The sequence below is a fragment of the Rana temporaria genome, chromosome 6, assembly GCF_905171775.1.
Source record: "Rana temporaria chromosome 6, aRanTem1.1, whole genome shotgun sequence".
Classification (NCBI taxonomy): domain Eukaryota; kingdom Metazoa; phylum Chordata; class Amphibia; order Anura; family Ranidae; genus Rana; species Rana temporaria.
In genome coordinates, this window is record NC_053494.1 from 181,467,910 (window position 1) to 181,486,483 (window position 18,574).

General features: G+C 43.9%; 1 protein-coding gene across 1 annotated transcript in view; it reads right to left on the reverse strand.

The window, feature by feature from the left end:
- The window catches only part of TANC1 (tetratricopeptide repeat, ankyrin repeat and coiled-coil containing 1), a 330,651-nt gene extending 312,557 nt beyond the window's left edge, over window positions 1–18,094 (reverse strand). Inside the window, exon 1 of the mRNA XM_040357904.1 lies at window positions 17,742–18,094. The gene's annotated coding sequence lies outside the window, so the exon portion shown is untranslated. The remainder of the gene's footprint in view (window positions 1–17,741) is intronic.
- Window positions 18,095–18,574: the final 480 nt, after the last annotated feature.

An 18,574-nucleotide genomic window follows, 5' to 3' on the forward strand; every position in this document is an offset into this window, starting at 1 on the left:
CCCGACGAAGAGGACACCCGAAGCCGCAGAAGGACGCCGGACCCGACAAAGAGGACACCCGAAGCCGCAGAAGGACGCCGGACCCGACGAAGAGGACACCCGTAGCCGCAGACGAACGCCAGACCCGACGAGGCCGCCGATGGACGCCGCGCAAGACACCAAAACCAAGTACAAAAAAAAACGTTTTTCCACAGGATTGGGGCAACTTTAGGGGTGCGCGGTATACCGCGATAAATACGGTAATTGTCTGCCCGTATGGGAGGTACTGGAAGACTGCTGACAGAGTCTGCAGGATCCTGACATTGCACCCATGATCTGCAGTGTACAAAAATAACAAATGCACATTTGTTTTACCTTCAAAAATATATGCATTTATTATTTTTATCTTTTTTAAGTGAACTTGATCCTTTAAACAAACATTACTTTGCATTAAAAAAATATTTTTCTGTCTAGTCTTGCCCTATATCTACAGACACTAACAAAGAAGATCCTTGTATTGCTCGGAGCTAGTTCATGAACTCATGAATATTTTACTGGTGATAAAAGGAAGATGTTTTACACCAATGCTGCTCCAGGGAGTCGCAGTTTTATTGCAACAGTGCTCATTGTTTGGTTGGTTGAGTCCCAACAGACAGTTTTCTTGTTAGAACACGTTATGGCAAAACCAAAAAGTCGTTCAAGTCACTGATGCCCCCCCTGTGCTGACTCAAGGAGGTGGTAGACAGACGGGTCACACATTTCAAAACAGGTGATTATTATAGGACAGTGATACACATAGGATGATTCATCATAGGTCACTGTGCAATATGGAAACAAATGGGTTTGTAGCTCTACATTTCCTTGTGTTTTGCGTACACTGCATCTTTTAAATGGAAAACTCTGTGTCCCCTGTACAAGTCTGATTTCTGGTATGATATATAAGGTGTGTGTGTGTGTGTGTGTGTGTGTGTGTGTGTGTGTGTGTGTGTGTGTGTGTGTTGTAGGGCCGAAACAACTAATCGATTAATCGACAACTAATCGATCATGAAAATGGTAATCGATTACCATTTTCATAAATCGATTAATCAGCCATTAACATAATGGGGTTAAAAAAAAAAAAAAAAAATAGACCTTTATAGTACAAAAATAGCAAATCTCTACTGTAAATATTACTTTCACTGTCCCACAGTAAAAAATTAACCCCTTACAGTAGCGATTATTTCCTCTTTTTGTACTAATTTTCATTTTTTTAAACCCATTGTGTTACTAAACATCTCATGCCGCGTACACATGATCATTTTTCGGCATGAAAAAAAACCTTGTTTTTCAGCATGTCCAAAAAACAAAGTTTTTCCAACTTCATCATTAAAAACGACATTGCCCACACACCATCATTTTAAAAAAAATGATGAACAAAGCGCGGTGACGTACAACACGTACGACGGCACTCTAAAGGGGAAGTTCTATTCGCCTTTGGGCTGCTTTTAGCCGATTCCGTGTTAGTAAAAACGATTCGCGATTTTCTGTCTGTTACAGCGTGATAAATGTGCTTACTCCATTATGAATGGTAGTTTTACCAGAACGAGCGCTCCCGTCTCATAACTTGCTTCTGAGCATGCGTGGGTTTAAAACTTTGTTTTTGCCCACACACGAGCATTTTTTACAACCCGAAAAACTAAATTTTTTAAAACGACTTTAAAAAATGCAACATGTTCGAAAAACATTTTTGTCGTTTTTCAGAAGCTGAAAAATGATGTGTAGCCCACACACGATCATTTTAAATGACGTTTTTAAAAACGTCGTTTTTTTTTCATGCCGAAAAATGATCGTGTGTACGCGGCATCAGGCCTGGGTCACAGCTTTTTCAGCTGCTGTGTATTTGGAAAGGGCAAGAACTTTTTTTTTTAATGCAAAAACATTTTTGTGGCAATTTGTGTTTTATAATTTGCCCAACAACAAATTGGGCAAAAAAAATGCAAATCGCAGTATTTTTTTTTTTTTTTTTTTTTAAGGTTATTAACCGATTATTCAATTAATCGAAACAATAATCGGCCAACTAATTGATTATCAAAATAATCGTTAGTTGCAGCCCTAGTGTGTTGGTTGTATCTATCATACCAAAAATCAACTACAAGCTCTATAGCAGGCATAAACTGAAACTAGAAAAATTGACTTTGTAGGCACACACATAATATATGTAATAAAGTTTTTAACTGGATAAAGTTAAAATCGCTGTGTACAAACACACATTAAAAACACATTATAATGTTCAATGACCCCAAAGACTCCGATAACACCTCCAAATTATAGACATATTATAACCAAATTGGTGCAGTGATAGAGGTAACCAATAACAGCATCCAAATTGGAATAATTGACGTTGAGTCTGAATATGAGGTTACAGAAAAGGTTTGCTGAATTTGGAGGTGTTATCAGAGTCTTTGGGGGTCATTGAACATTGTGTTTTAATGTGTTTGTACACAATGATTTTAACTTTATCCAATTAAAGACTTCAATTCTACATATTCTGTGGGTGCCTACAAAGTAATTTTTTTTAGTTTCAATTTCTTCTTTCTAAACATTATTGGGACGGTGGCACACTACTATCAGTGTATCCACACACCGCGAGGAAGCCGTGACGCGCTATCGAAGGCCTACGAAGTCTGCGAAGTGTAGTGAACACCAGATGATTCGTAATTTTTCAACCCATCATAGGTCTCAAACTTCAGAAGAATCGTTTGCTTGTTTTTACATTCATGTCAAGCTGGTGTTTATGGGTCACATGTAGCTCTCCAATTTTTTATTTACTGGAAAAAAAAAAAAAAAAAAGATAAGGAGGACTGCTCAGAGCTGGATTAACTTTTTGTGGCAAGACTGAGCACAGATGATATGAAATTATATACTGTACAAGGTGCAAGCCTTAATAAAAAAAAAAAAAAAACGGGTTTACATCGACTTTAAAGTATAATAACCAGATTTCAGTTGACTGACCTCAAAGCGATCACCTTGTAGCTGGGTTCACACTAGTGTGATGCGAGAACCCTGCAAATCCACTGTGGGGTTCCCGCATCGTACCCGACTCACCGCGGCAAATGGCACCCCTATTTCAGCTCGCATATCGCACTGCAAACTGTCAGTTCGGACATGAAGCAGATCGCATAGGTGTGAACACCAACGCAATCCAATTCTGGTGTGGACCAGAAAAAGGGTCATGTGCGAGTTTAGTCCGAATGCTATGCGATTTCAGCCCTACTATCTGTATGGCTGAAATAACATTGCACGAACATCGCATGCGATTTGCACTGCAGTGCGAATCACATGCGATCTGGCACAGCATACCAATATGAACTGTTAACCCAAAAATAGATAAAAAATAAAAAAAACCTGCAAGACAAAGCCATAATGAGCCGTCAAATCCCATTGAGAAAACCGGCATTCCCTGTGCGTCTGCGCCGTAGACAATGGTGTATTCTTTTTGGCAAATATAAACCTGTGTAGGTTTAGGAAATATTGCAAACACCTACAGGTAAGCCTTAATTTAGGTGCAACTTGGCAGAGGGGGTTTACAACCACTTTAAAAACAATCCATTCAACTTAAAATAGAAATTGAAGACAAAGCATTATATATATATATATATATATATATATATATATATATATATATATATATATATATATATATATATATATATATATATATATATATATATATATATATATATATATATATATATATATATATATATATATATATATATATATATATAAAAATACACACAATATAAAATGCATTTTCCCCCCTTTCTTATTAGTGATCACATTCCTTCTGTTCTCAGCTGCATACAATAGCTGGGAGAGGAGAAACAACAACACACTTTTTTTTTTTTACTTGTGAATATCTCCTAAACCTGCACATCCCTAAATGTGCCATCCCTTCAGAGCTCCGTGCCGTGGCGCAGGAGTGATGCGATTGCAGCGCAGTCACACGGCCAGAAGCAAGACTGGGTGAAGATGGAAGCCCGGTCAGTGCCCAGTGTGCCGCTGGAAGGCTTCCTTCTCAGGTAACCGTTTCATAATGTGCAATGCATACTAGCACATTATGCAATTGTCTTGCAGGGTTAATAAAAAATAAAGTGCAGTTTACTTCCGCTTTAATAGGAAAGCAGAGGGTCTGGCAGGAACACCAGGGATTTTACACAAAGGAAACAATACAAAGAGAACAGGATACTTTCTCCTACAAGTATATGGTACAGCGAGCACATATCAGGAATATGAAGAGTTGGGGTAACAAAAACTTTAAAGCTGACCATACATGGCTCAGATCTGAGGTGACCCCATTAGCATGACAAATTTCAATTGAAAAATTTAAGGAACCAGGTCAAAATTGTGAGCCGAACAGTAACTGCGTCCTATAAGATGCAGTCACGGTTTGAGCACCCAAGCAGGGGTGTTGTGGCCATTTAAAAGATACAGTGGCAGAGATTTCTCCATCCACGCTGTTTAACATGTATGGAGAAATCTATGCATGAATGGCTAGTCTAATGCCTTGTACCCACGATCGGTTTTCCCAGCGGGAAAACAGAGAACCTGCTTGGTAGCTTTTTCCCCCCTACACACGGTCGGTTTTCACATGAGGAAAACTGCCATGAGAGCTTTGGTCGGGAAACCCGGCCGTGTGTATGCTCCACCGCAGGTTTTCCCCATAGGTAAACTGCCGACTTAAAAACCGCCGAGAATGTGTTCTCATTTTTCCCGCCGGTTTTCCTGTCAGGAAAAATTAGATGGAGCATGGACACGGCCGGTTTTCCAGGCCAAAAGCTGTCATGTGTACGAGGCATAAAAACGAAGAGAGATAAGTTCTGACTTGTTGCCAAGGACTAAGGAAAAATATTCAAGACCCTGAACACGAGTCATCAATTGGGCATCCTTTGAAAGACAAGCAAAATGAAAAACCAAAACTAAAATGAGTGCCTGTTCTTCACTGCTAGACAAGTGCTGAATCAGAATAGGAAAGTTCCGCAATATAATGAATGAATGTTTCTGTGACAGCTTTGTGGAAAGCTGCAAAAGGTCTTTCACTATCCAAACAGGCAGAGAGATAAAGGAGAACATGGGAGGAGGTCAGCCTCAGAAACATAGTAGCTCCGCTTTATCAGCTTTACATTCCATGTTCCCAGCTTGTCATAGAATGTGGGAAAAGAAAATGTTCTACAAAAAAAGGTTAGTCGTATCTAGACTCCAAGAGACGGTCTGTTGGCACGTTAGACATTGTGACAAAGCTGAAATTACAAGAGGAGCAGTTCCCATTTTAGTCACATATAAGAGGAATCATGCCCAACGAAATATGATTAGGCCTAATTGCATCAAACACATCACCGCTCCTGACAAGATTATTTTAGTGACGCACAGAAGCCATCATGTGATACCTTCTACAAAACCACATACGCTCCAAGATAAAGACATCTTGCTTGGATCAAGGCCACACAGAGGTCAGAAGCATAGCTTAGAGTGAACCTTTGTTTTGCCCACATAGCAAAGCAAAATAAAAAATGGCCGCCTTTTGGTCTCTTTTACACTAGCAGACTGATTGGGTCCACCTGCCTGTTTTCGGGTGTCAGCGGTCAGACATCCGATAAAAACAGATGGATGGGAATCCATTCCCCATCTGACGAATCGGATGGCAGTCAGGTCCGCTTACATCCTTATCAGCCCATCCCACATGCCAAGGTCCTAGTAGTCGTCCTGAACTCTGAACTCTCCTTTAAGCCCCACATCCAATTACTGTCCAAATCTTGCCGCCTCAACCCCCGCAACATCTCCAAAATACGTCTCTTTCTAACCAATGACACAACAAAGCTCTTAAAGTGGTTGTAAACCTATACAACACACGTTCGCCTACAGGTAAGCCTAGATTAAGACTTACCTGTAGGTGCTGTAAATATCTCCCAAACCTACATGGTGAATGAACTGCACAGTGGAAGCAAGTATGACATGTTCGTTATTTACATTTTTTTTTTAAATAAACCTTTACAACCCCTTTAAAGCGGTGGTTCACCCTAAAAAACAAGTTTCTACCATGAAATCCAGCATACTAGCGCGAGCTACAGTATGCCTTTATTTTTTGCGCCGTACTCACAGTTTAATCCCGTAGTTAAGTTTCAGACTTCCCGCCGGGAATGGGCGTTCCTATGCAGAGGGGAACATGATTGACAGCCGGCTATGGCGCGTCACGCTTCCCGAAAATAGCAGGAGTAGGACTCGGCTCTTCACGGCGCTATTCGGGGCCTGCGCACAGACTAGGAGCTGACTGCGCAGGCGCCGTAAAGAGCCAAGTCCTATTTTGGCTATTTTCGGGATGCGTGACGCGCCATAGCCGGCCGTCAATCATGTTCCCCTCTGCATAGGAACGCCTACTCCTCGCGGGGAGTCTGAAACTTAACTACGGGATTAAACTGTGAGTACGGCGCAAAAGAATAAAATAAAAGGCATACTGTAGCTCGCGCACCCTTTTTTTTAGGGTGAACCCCCGCTTTAAGGACTGATATCTTGTGTGAAAACTGTTCCACAATTCTGGTGATCATTGCCTTTGTCAGCTTCGGCCAACTTTAGTAACCCGTTGCTTGGTTTCTTTGGGTAAATACACTTGGCACATGCCCTCCAATTTGTCTAATTGAATTGCTTCCTTTATAAATTTCTACAAGTCGTGGTTTCATGTGAGTTATATGGAACAATACATCCAGGACAGGATGTACTGGACAGGAGTGGTTTAGCTGGAAGTACTAAATTAGGCTTGGATTTTAGTCTTGGGGACATCAATAATCCAGAGCATTGACCTACATTATCATGAATGTTTTAGCCCGAGGACCACTTTTCCAGCTGTGGTATTAATACGATTATGGATTTGAGGGTTTGGCCTAACCCCAAGCAATGTGAGACAACCAAACCTCCCATAAACCCCAGCATTCTTGTATGCTCTCACCGAGTCTTGTGAAAAACCCTAGGTAGAGAGTAGTAAAGTTTGATTTAGGCCCAGGGCTTTGGCCTATTCATATCACTCTATAAAGAAAAAAATACCAAGAAATGAACAACAGACTGCATTACTTTATTTAAAGGGGGATAATTTTTGTAGCTTTGCAAATTATGCTGACACATATACACATATAAGGCCTCATTAAGATGCATGGCAGCCCTTGCTGCCCCTCTGAAAAGCAATCCTCACCGCATATTTTAACACTGAATGGGTTCGAGGGCAGTACTACCCACCGAACGTAAAAGGGAGTTTAATTTTTGCCAAGAAGCAGAGCATGGCAGCTGTGGCACTTTTACAGCATTTAATGGCTGAATGTCCTTTAGGTGGGCAGTAAGGGGCCGGAGGTAGTTTGGTGAAACCACGGCTTAACTGTCTGCTTTGTCCATCACTGGCTGCATGTGTGAATGAGAGCTTAATTACATATCTAATAAAAAAAATAATAAAAAAAACACATTTTTAAAAATAAATGCTAAAATATCACCAACCTCATCTCAAAATATCAACCAAGCCATACTCATCACCACCTCTCAAAACCTCCTGCTCTCTATAGATCCCAATGCACCACCAGGGCTTCTAAGCCTCTCCCATCTTCTGGAACTCCCTGCCCCAACCTGTACAATTATCTGCTATGCTGTCAGCCTTTAGGCAATCCTTGAAACTCATCACTTCAGGGAAGCCTTTCCCACCTCTACCAAACCACCAAATGTTAAGAGCAAAGTGAAATACGTTAGAGCAGCCTCTCTCAACCAGGGTTCCATGATACCCTGGGGTCTCTCCAGAGGTTGAGAGGGGATCCTGGAGGAGAGAACAGCAGCATATTCATCTCTTGCCTGCATGGTCCATGAATGCAAGAATTCACTAAAAATTTTAACATCTCAGTTATTTGGGTTTTCTTTGGCCATATTAATTATTTGTTTGTTATTATTATTCGCTGAAGATATGGATGACTTAGGTACACAACTTTTTATTTTTACCCTGATCGCGTGGATGTCTTAAGAGTTAAATATATGATTTATAGTAAGCGTCCTCTACAGTAAGAAAATTGAGAACGGCTGCTCAACTGACTTGAGTGACGGCTCTGGTCTGCTGGAGCTGATGACATCACATACAAGGGTTTGTTTTTGGTTCCATAGACTTCAATTGTTTAACCACCTCAATACAGGGCACTTAAACCCCCTTCCTGCCCAGGCCATTTTTCAGCTTTTATAACTGTCACACTTTGAATGACAATTGCGTGGTCATGCAACACTGTACCCAAATAAATTTTTCCCCATAAATAGAGCTTTCTTTTGGTGGTATTGGATCACCTCTGCGGGTTGTATTTATTGTGCTATAAACAAAAGAGGAGTGACAAGTTTAAAAAAAAAAAAAAAAAAAAACACAGTATTTTTTACTTTTTGCTATAATATCCCCCCAAAAATGTTATTTAATTGTTTTCCTCGGTTTAGGCCGATAGTAAAAAAAAATGCAATAAGTGTATATTGATTTGTTTGCGTAAAAGTTATAGGGTCTACAAAATAGGGGATAGAATTATGGCATTTTTATAATTTTTTTACTAGTAATGGCGGCGATCTGTTTTTTTATCGTGACTACGATATTGCGGCGGACATATCGGACACTTGACACCATTCACATTTATACAGATCAGTGGTAAAAATATGCGCCGATTACTGTATAAATGTTACTGGCAGGGAAGGGGTTAACACTAGGAGCTAAATGTGTTAGCTAGGGAGTGATTCTAACTGTAGGGGGAGGGGACGCACAAGGGGAGGAGACTGATCGGTGTTGTTGCTCTCATAACCGGCAATCGCGGGTACCCGGCGGACATCGCAGCCGCGCATCTGTTCCCGAGTGACGCGGCGTGCGTACGCCCCCTAGGGGTCCTGGGAGCCGAGGACGTCATGACGCCCAGCCAGAACAGGAGCCGCACCGCCCAGCCGCCATTTGACGGTCGGCAAGTGGTTAAAGATGGGCATTGAAAAACACAAAATGCACCTGCAACCTGCAAAAGTGTGAATCAGGCCTCAAGGCACATATAGTCTTATGAAAAGATTGTTATTGAAAGCATGTTTTTTATTTAAAGCTAGAACTAACAGCAATTTCCTGCAAAGAACATGACCAACCTGCACTGCTCTCACCTCTTCCAGTGATCACGCATGAATTCAGGTAAAGACACCTAACCGGCACTCTGACATTTATTGCTTCCTTCATCTGTCAAAACGTCAGTTTAATATGTGTGGAGAGCATGATAAGGCACATCCACTCCCACATCTGGCCGAGGTTCCCATGGAAAATATCACTTGCTATAAAATATTGTTTTATGACTCATCGAGCGATGCCGGACAATGTAGCGTGCCAGAACCAAATCACGCTTTTAAAGTTTGCGATTAGAAAAAAAAACTTCATGAGACAGAGAGGCCATGAGCAAACCAAATGTCTGCAGGCACTAATAAATGTGTTTACAATTAAAGGAGGAACCCCACTGTGTACCATTGGAAAGTTAACTGTCCACATAACAAAACGATTCCAATTTCAGAAGAAAAAAAAGTGAGCATTCAGAGCCATGCTCGTGCGCAGTTGTCAAATGTTGACGTGCCGCCACTGCGTCGGAATCCACCACCATAGGCTGACTGCATGCATGGAACAGATGCAGTCGCCAAAACAAACGCCTCCTGCGCGCAAAAACAACCACAGGTTGCAGAAAATAAATTTGCACGATTCCCCCAGCAACAAAGACAGTGCCGAAAGGGGAATCCCTCCTGCCAAGCAATTGTCTGCCCACAGCATAATACAGGTATTTGCACCCACTTCCGAGAATAGACTGCCACGGGAGTCATGACCCTTTGTATCACCCCCCCGCTGTCTTCTGGGAAACACACTGGTCCCAGGAGACAGCAGGGACCAGTAACCATGCGTCGCTTTACTCCTTGCGCAGTAGGGAATCAAGCAGTGAAGCCGCAATGCTTCACTTCCCGATTCCCTCACCGAGGATGGCGGCGCGGGGGCACCCGAGAGACGAGAAGTAGCTCGGCCTCGGCTGCCGACATCGTGGGTGCGCTTGACAGGTAAGTGTCCATTTATTAAAAGTCAGCAGCTGCAGTATTTGTAGCTGCTGGCTTTAAAAAACTGCCAGTAAATACCTTATACAGCCCACATCCTGTTTCTTGTCTGGTCATTAGCCTAGGCTTATGACATTGTGCACAGCTCTCCCACGAGAGTTTGCCAGGAAGGGAGGGGATAAGTCATAAGAGGGCCAATGAGAGCTGGAGGTGTGCCTCGGTGTAAATCCAGGAAGTGAACAGGCAGCAGCTTCAGTTGCCCACAGTTAAAATGGTTGCCGCCAGACTCAGTGGCAGGAGATTTAGGCAAGTACAGAATCAGTGCTCACTCCGATTTCAATGCTAGTTTTCGTGAGATTGGCTTTGGACTGTTGGACGAGAAACTGTACACACTGGCTAAAAGTCAGCTGGTTCCTGCCGAACAGACTGCTTTTGTACAATTTTTGGCCCGTGCGTACCCAGCCTAAGCGAACAACAGCCAACCTAAAACAATAGGCTGCGTAGCAAACTTTAATTCTGTACAAACAGGAAAATAATTAAAAGGAGTTTTTTTTTTCTGAATGCGCCAACTATCTCTCTATATATCTCTTTAATATATATATATATATATCTCTCTATATATCTCTTTAATATATATATATATATATATATATATATATATATATATATATATATATATATATATATATATATATATATATATATATATATATATATATATATATATATATATATATATATACACACACACACATATACATATACATATACATATACACACACACACACACACCCCCCGTATATACTCGAGTATAAGCCGACCCGAATATAAGCCGAGGCACCTAATTTTACCATCAAAAAAAATTCTTGAGTATAAGCCTAGGGTGTCCATCTGCATGCCTCACTGTGCCCATGCCTTGGTTGACGTTTAACATGGGAGTCTTTGGAAGGGGTGCCTGGCTTTGAAAAAAATAAATCGGTGCTCCCCGGCCGTAGGTCCCCTAGACAACAAACTTTGCAAGAGTGGGGCTATATGTGTGCCAAGTTTGGGGTCCAGGGGACCTACGACCGGCCCGTACCGGGTCCCCAAAATCACTGGAGAAATGACCGTTTAACATGGGAGTCTATAGAAGGGGTGCCCGGCTTTAAAAAAAAAAATAATAATAAATGGTGCTCCCCGGTCGTAGGTCCCCCCCGACAACAAACATTGCACACTTGTAGAGGGCTACATGTGTGCCAAGTTTTGGGTCCAGGGGACCTATGGCTGGCCGGTACCGGGTCCCCAAAGTCAGACGCAAAAAGGTGACTCGAGTATAAGCTGAGGGGGGCATTTTCAGAGCACAAAAAAAAAAAATTTGCTGAAAAAAACTCAGCTTATATGCGATTAGATAGATAGATCACTATCGCAATATTTTTATTTTGTTTACCGTATTTATCGGCGTATACCGCGCACACAAACGCCGAGTTTGAACACTGCGCCGGCATATACCGAGCGCAGTACACTTGTGTATAGTCGGGCAGGCTCAGCATGCAATACCCCGATAAATACGGTATTTTCTGACACAATTTTAACAAATCCAATTTTCACGTCAGTCTCATTAGCAGCCACTGGACGGCCATACTTGCTACCTTCACCGTGTCAGGTTGACAGGTACACTAAATTACCGGTTAGTAATTTGAAACTTCTTAGTTCTAATCCAACAATTGCACCGCTCAGCTATCAATCCACATGCATTTAATGTGAAAATCTTGAGGTTTCCTTTCAAGTGCTTAAATAGGGCACTTAAATCTTCAAAAAAAAAAATATGAACTGCCTACTAGGCATAAGAGGCACAGAGGAATTCCAGGAATCTCCCCGTTTTCCACAGCTGGGATAAGACAGAGAAATCTCACACTTTACAGATACCTGAAGGCACAGTGACTGACATCTTGCAGCAATTAACCTGTGACGGCCTATTAGCCACTTTCTAGCAGGGGGTCAGCTGTACACGGCCGGGGTTAACTTCAGCAAAGAAACTGTTAGATACGCCACATAATGGAGCAGAAACAAAATATCATTAAGTGCAATTATCCAGAGAAACACCCCCCTCCTGGCATGCATTAAATACATACCCCCTAGCTACCTGTATAGAAATCCATTACTGCTACCTGAAGATTAAACAAGACACAGGCAACTACTGTGCACAGCCACCCGTGAAGGTCAGATGTTTAACTATACAAGAAATGATAAATTACTTAGTTCTCGGCTGTAAGCACGCAGAGGTTAATTCCTGCCACCACCGGCAACCATCACATGCTTTCTTAGCCCACAGATCACGTCTACAACACTCATCTGCCTTGACTATGTAACCACCATGTACAGCCTCCCGAATGATGATCACTATAGAAATAATTACAGGCTCAAACAAAAGGCAGACGTTTTCCAGCATGCAGATAAGTGTAAGCAGCGGCGGCTCTTGGCTTTGTGAGGCCTTAGGCAAAACCTAGACATGAGGCCCCACTTATGCCCATTATGGGCATAATAATGCAAGCAAGAAAAATGGCTGCAGAAAATGCACGGATCTAGCACACTGTGATCAGCACCACTTCCAGGGCACCCTCCTCACCCATCAGACATATTCAGCCAATGCAAGAGGGGGGGAGAGAGGGGTAATAGAGAGATGCGATGACGCCAACATTAGTATTGATCACAGGCAAATTAGGCGACCACCTAATTTGCCTAGAGAGCCGCCTCTGTGTGCAAGTTTTTAAAAGTCCAGTTAAAGTGGAGTTCCACCCAAAAGTGGAACTTCCGCTTAATCCACTCCTCGCTCCCTCACATTTGGCATGTAATTTTTTTTTGGGGGGGGGGGGGTAGGGGCTTTAGTAGGAGTGGGGCTTCCTTTTCTCCCGACAACGTGCACATTTTCCAGCTTTTGGGAAATCTTTACATGGATGGAACAGATCTGTCACTTTTTTCAATGTAAGGAATCTTTAACCAGTTGACCACATTAGACAATCACCCATCCTATTAACTTTGTATGACTGCCGTTAATCTGGCGGTGCATTTTAGGACTATGTTTTTTTTTTGTATTATGACACGGTAAGTACACACCATATTTTGTGGCATATTTACAGCAACCGCATTTTTTTTCCCTTTGTGAAGATTTACTTTCCATACAGACCCTACGAGCTTACATTATCATCATTCAGTCCTGACATGGACTTGTTGAGACTTATTCCGAAAATAACATTCAGGACAATCTGTGCCGTTCATGAATCCCCCCCGCTAAGACTAATAGGATATGCTGAACAAAACCACTGAAAATACTGTGTGGTTAACAGCACTAAAAGCAAAAAAAGTACATTTTTATTTTAATCAGTACGATGGCTATATGCCGGAATTCAGAACAATTTAATCTCTTTCATTTGTTTCCATGGAGACCAAAAAGGTCCAATCAAGTCAACTGAGGAGTGAGATTAGTTGCTACAAGTTACTGCATTTTGCACCAAGTGTGTTGGCACCTGAATATTGTCCATAACCAAGAAAATCGAGACCATTCAATGCCATTCCATCTTGGCTGGAAATGCCCCAGATCTGGTAATATGTCATAAGATGTGGAATTCTTACACGGGTTACAATGAAAGCACCAGGCCTGCATACATACCAATGTAGCCCCATTACCACACCACCCCAGATTTTATTCACTTGTTGGGAGTCAAACATATGACATGGAATATATACACGGAGTATCTGCAGAAGACTCCAGACACGTCTCTGCCAATTATACATGTGCCTATGAACCTGCCTAATTTCCCACCCTACATCTTCCAGCTGGAATAACGATGGAATTGTCTGAGGACCACAATGGTGTGTATGCAGCTCTACATTGACCATTTCTAGTCTTCTCTGCACATTACAGTTGATTGGCATCAGACTGCCCAGAACACAGATGTACCCATCACCCTGAAGGAAAATAGAAGAGCGCTATCAACAAATCGATCCCATGTACAGTCCTTGGTTCGCCAACATAGAAATAACATAGCGAAAGTTATAGTAGGTACTCAAATGAGTTCCTAAGGTGGATGAAGAAGACAAAGTTGCTTTACTATGCCACAGGTGTAATAAAGCAACTTTGCCTGCATCATTCTCTGTTGGAAGTCTTTTGCGTGCCAACTCTACCTTTGGATAGATATATATATATATCCACATACAGCACTCAATCCCGTGAACATGCCTTGGTGCTCCACACGCAAAAATAACACAACCAAAGGTTGAGAAGACACTCGGAGGACTTGCTTGCCTTTCTCTGGATCAGTTTTGGGTTCTGCGGTCAGAAATGACATCTTACAAGTAAGAAGCGGAGGGTGCCGTCTTCTTAACTCTTCTCCCATGCAGCCAGCAAGTTGAAAAGCGGGGCGAGGGGCCGAAAATTACTTCTCACCAGACGGGGCCTCTAGTGATTTGGGGGGCCCTCCGCCGCTTTGCGGGGCCCTAAGCAGCTTGCATAGTGAGCCTATAGGGCGGATCGGCCCTGTATATATCTCTCTCTCCAAAACAAGTATAGAGGTACCCGCAGGTTTTGCAGCATAGAGGAAGCAGCAAAGCAACAGTGGGGTAGATTCAGGTACAGCTGCGCGCTCCTTACGGAGGCGCAGTGTACCCTTTTTACCCTGCGCCTACGCAAATTATTTGGCTACGCTTCATTCATGAAGCAGTAGCCACGTAATTTGCGTGGGCGCTCCTCAAAAATGCCCTGCGTAAGGGCGCCTAATGTAAATGATCCCGTAGGGGGCAGGAATCATTTAAATTAGGCACGTTCCTGCGCCGAGCGTAGAGCGCATGCTCCGTCGGGAAACTTTCCCGACGTGCATTGCGGTAAATGACGTCGCAAGGACGTCATTTGCTGCAAAGTGAACGTGAATGGTGTCCAGCGCCATTCACGATTCACTTATGCAAACGACGTAAAATTTAAACCTCGCGACGCGGGAACGACGGGTATCCTTAGCATTGGCTGCCCCTGCTTTTAGCATGTGCAGCCTTACGCGAAACCCGACGTACGTAAACTGCGTACGCAGGGCTCACGTAGGGTTGTGAATCGGCGTTAGTATGCAATTTGCATACTATACGCTGACCACAACGGGAACGCCCCCTAGCGGCCAACGTAAGAATGCAGCCTAAGATATGAGGGCATAAGGAGGCTTATGCCAGTCATTTCTTAGGCTGCCGTCGGCGTAACGAGGTTCCTGAATCAGGAGCATTCGTAACGCCGGCACAAGCAATTGCGCTGCGTAACTATGGTTACGCAGACGCAATTGCTTCTTGAATCTAGGCCAGCGTTTTTATTTTTTTTTCCCCCTCAGTGTTTTGACGGGGCTCAGTCCATCATTCACAACATGGACTGAGCTCCATCGAAACGTTAACAATAAAAAACTCTGCTGCAAGACTCTATAGGTTCTCTATACTTCTTCTGGGTTTGTATGACTTTTTTGGTAGGTAGGCACCAGAGCATTTACCCCACAGAGTGTGGAGGCTATCCATGGGACTATAGAGAACACTCAATGACATGTACATTCCTTGGTGCATCACACATCAAAATAATAGGAGCAGTCACTCAACGGACTTCCAATGGAAGAAGACAGAATAATTTTGCTTTTCTAGGCCTATGACCTAATAAAGTAACTTTACTGTCTTCATCATCCTCCACTAGAAGTCCTTTGAGGGCCCATTTGACCATATAAATATATACTACATTGTCAAAAGTATTGGGACATCTGCTTTTACACACATGAACTTTAATGGCAACCCAGTCTTAGTCTGTAGGGTTCAGTATTGAGTTGGCCCACCCTTTGCAGCTATAACAGCTTCAACTCTTCTGGGAAGGCTGTCCACAAGGTTTAGGAGTGTGTCTATGGGAATGTTTGACCATTCTTCCAGAAGAGCATTTGTGAGGTCAGGTACTGATTCCGCTCGCAGTCTATCCCAAAGGTGTTGAAGACGGGACTCTGTGCAGGTCAGTCAAGTTCCTCCACCCCAAACTCGCCCATCCATGTCTTTATGGACCTTGCTTTGTACACTGGTGCACAGTCATATTGGAACAGGAGGGGGCCATCCCCAAACTGTTCCCACAAAGTTGGGAGCATGAAATTGTCCAAAATGTCTTGGTATGCTGCAGCCTTAGGCCCCGTACACACGTCCGAGGTTCCTTGTGAAGCCGCCGAGGATCTCGGCGAGCCAACTTTCCCCATTGACTAACGAGGAAATAGAGAACATGTTCTCTTTTTGGCCCGACGAGAACCTCGACGGTTTACTCGGCGAAAAGTGTACACACGACCAGTTTTCTCGGCAGAATACGGCTCCCATCGAGTTTCTGGCTGAATTCTGCCGAGAAACTCGGTCGTGTGTATGGGGCCTTAGAAGTTCCCTTTAGGGACCAAACCCAAATCCAAGACCAGTGCACAAAGCAAGGTCCATAAAGACATGGATGAGTGAGTTTTGGGTGGAGGAACTTGACTGGTCCTGACCTCAACCCGATAGCACACCCTTGGGATGAATTAGAGAGAAGACTGCGAGCCAGGCCTTCTCATCCAACATCAATACCTGACCTCACAAATGCGCTTCTGGAAGAAGGGTCAAACATTCCCATAGACACACTCCTAAACCTTTGTGGACATCCTTCCTAGAAGAGCTGAAGCTGTTATAGGTGCAAAAGGTGGGCCAACTCAACATTGAACCCTATGGATAAGAATGAGCTCCGGCGCGTTCGCACAGTCCAAGTGCAGAGCCCGCCAGGAAGTCGGCACTGCGCTGCGCTAATCACAGGCAGGGAGACATTGTCCCGATGCTCGCCTGCAGAGATCGGGAAATGTCTCCCTGCCTGCGATTAACGCATCGCGGTGCCGACTTCCTGGCGCGCTCTGCATGTGGACTGTGCGAACACGCCGGAGCTCACCCTTACTTATGGACTAAGACTGGGATGCCATTCAAGTTTATTGGGCCCCCGGGCAATAAGAGGGTTATTGGGCCCCCGGGCAATAAGAGGGTTATTGGGCCCCCGGGCAATAAGAGGGTTATTGGGCCCCCGGGCAATAAGAGGGTTATTGGGCCCCCGGGCAATAAGAGGGTTATTGGGCCCCCGGGCAATAAGAGATTATCGGGCCCCCGGACAATAAGAGATTATCGGGCCCCCGGCCAATAGATTATGGGGCCACACAGTATACACACACACATACAGTATACACACAATATACACACACAGTATACATACACACACTGAAAAGGTACTGGGAGAGGCGGGGGATTTTTTTTAAAAAACACAGATTTTTACATACTGTCCCTGGTTTTACTGAGGCTGGCAACCCTGATGGGGCCCCCTAGTGGCATGGGGCCCTCGGGCAGTGCCCGAATGGTCAGTCCGCCCCTGGTAGAATGGGCATTCAAACTACTTCCAATGGAGGATGATGAGGACAAGGTGTAATAGGGCAACTGTATTGTCTTCACCTTCCTTCCTCCATTGGAAATCCTCAGAGTGCCTATTGTACCTTCAGCTATGTTATTTTTATATATATATCTCATGTATTAATAATATAGATATATAGATCCATCTTCCTTTAGCTATAATATTAATACATGAGATATAGAATATATATATATTAGTGAGTCCTATGATCAGACAGGTAGGAGGAGATCTCACCTGTGTAGTGGGATGGGAAGGTAGGTGATCACAGGTAGAAGGTGATGTAGGTAATATAGATGGAGGTAAGCCCGGACATGTCCTCCTCTCCCCGGTCTCTCTCTCCTCCTCTCCCCGGTCTCTCTCTCCTCCTCTCCCCGGTCTCTCTCCTCTACCTGTCCCGTCCTCCGATCTCCCGTCTCCTCCACTCTCCTCTACAACTTCCAACTTCTCCGTAAAACTTTCCGCACTTCTCCCTCCAGCGCCGGACTCCGCCAACTCCTCCGATCACAGCTCCTCGGTCATTCCTCTGCCCGCCGCCCCGCACACACAGCCCCGGGATCTCCCTCCCTCTCTCGCTCCTCCGGCAACTTCAGTCCCACCGGGCGGCTCAATGTGAGCGCTGAACTCCCCCCAGCGCCGCCTCCTGCAGTACTGAGAGCGGCCGCTAGATGTCAGCGGGTGGGAAGGCAGTGAGGAGGAGAGGGGAAGTCCCAGTGTGGGGTCACCAGAGGGCGCAGATCAGGACACATTCCTCCTCAGGAACTTCCAAACTTTTCCTCTTCCAGCATTACATACAGTGACACTGAACTCTGCTTCTACACAAAGAACATTCGAATCAAGTGTGTGTTCTTCCTAAAGCTGAACTCCAGGATAAGACAACAGTGTGTGCATTATATATCCACCATGTGTGTCCTTACTGGACCCTTCTTTGTGTGATTTGTAGATTTCCTCCACATCTGTGATCAGTGTGAGACCTTCTCCCTGTAATAAAGACCTGTCACTGCTACTCTGTCTGCTTGTGCAGGGTGACTGGTCTGGACTCCGCCCCCTTCTCTAGTTTCTTTGCAGGT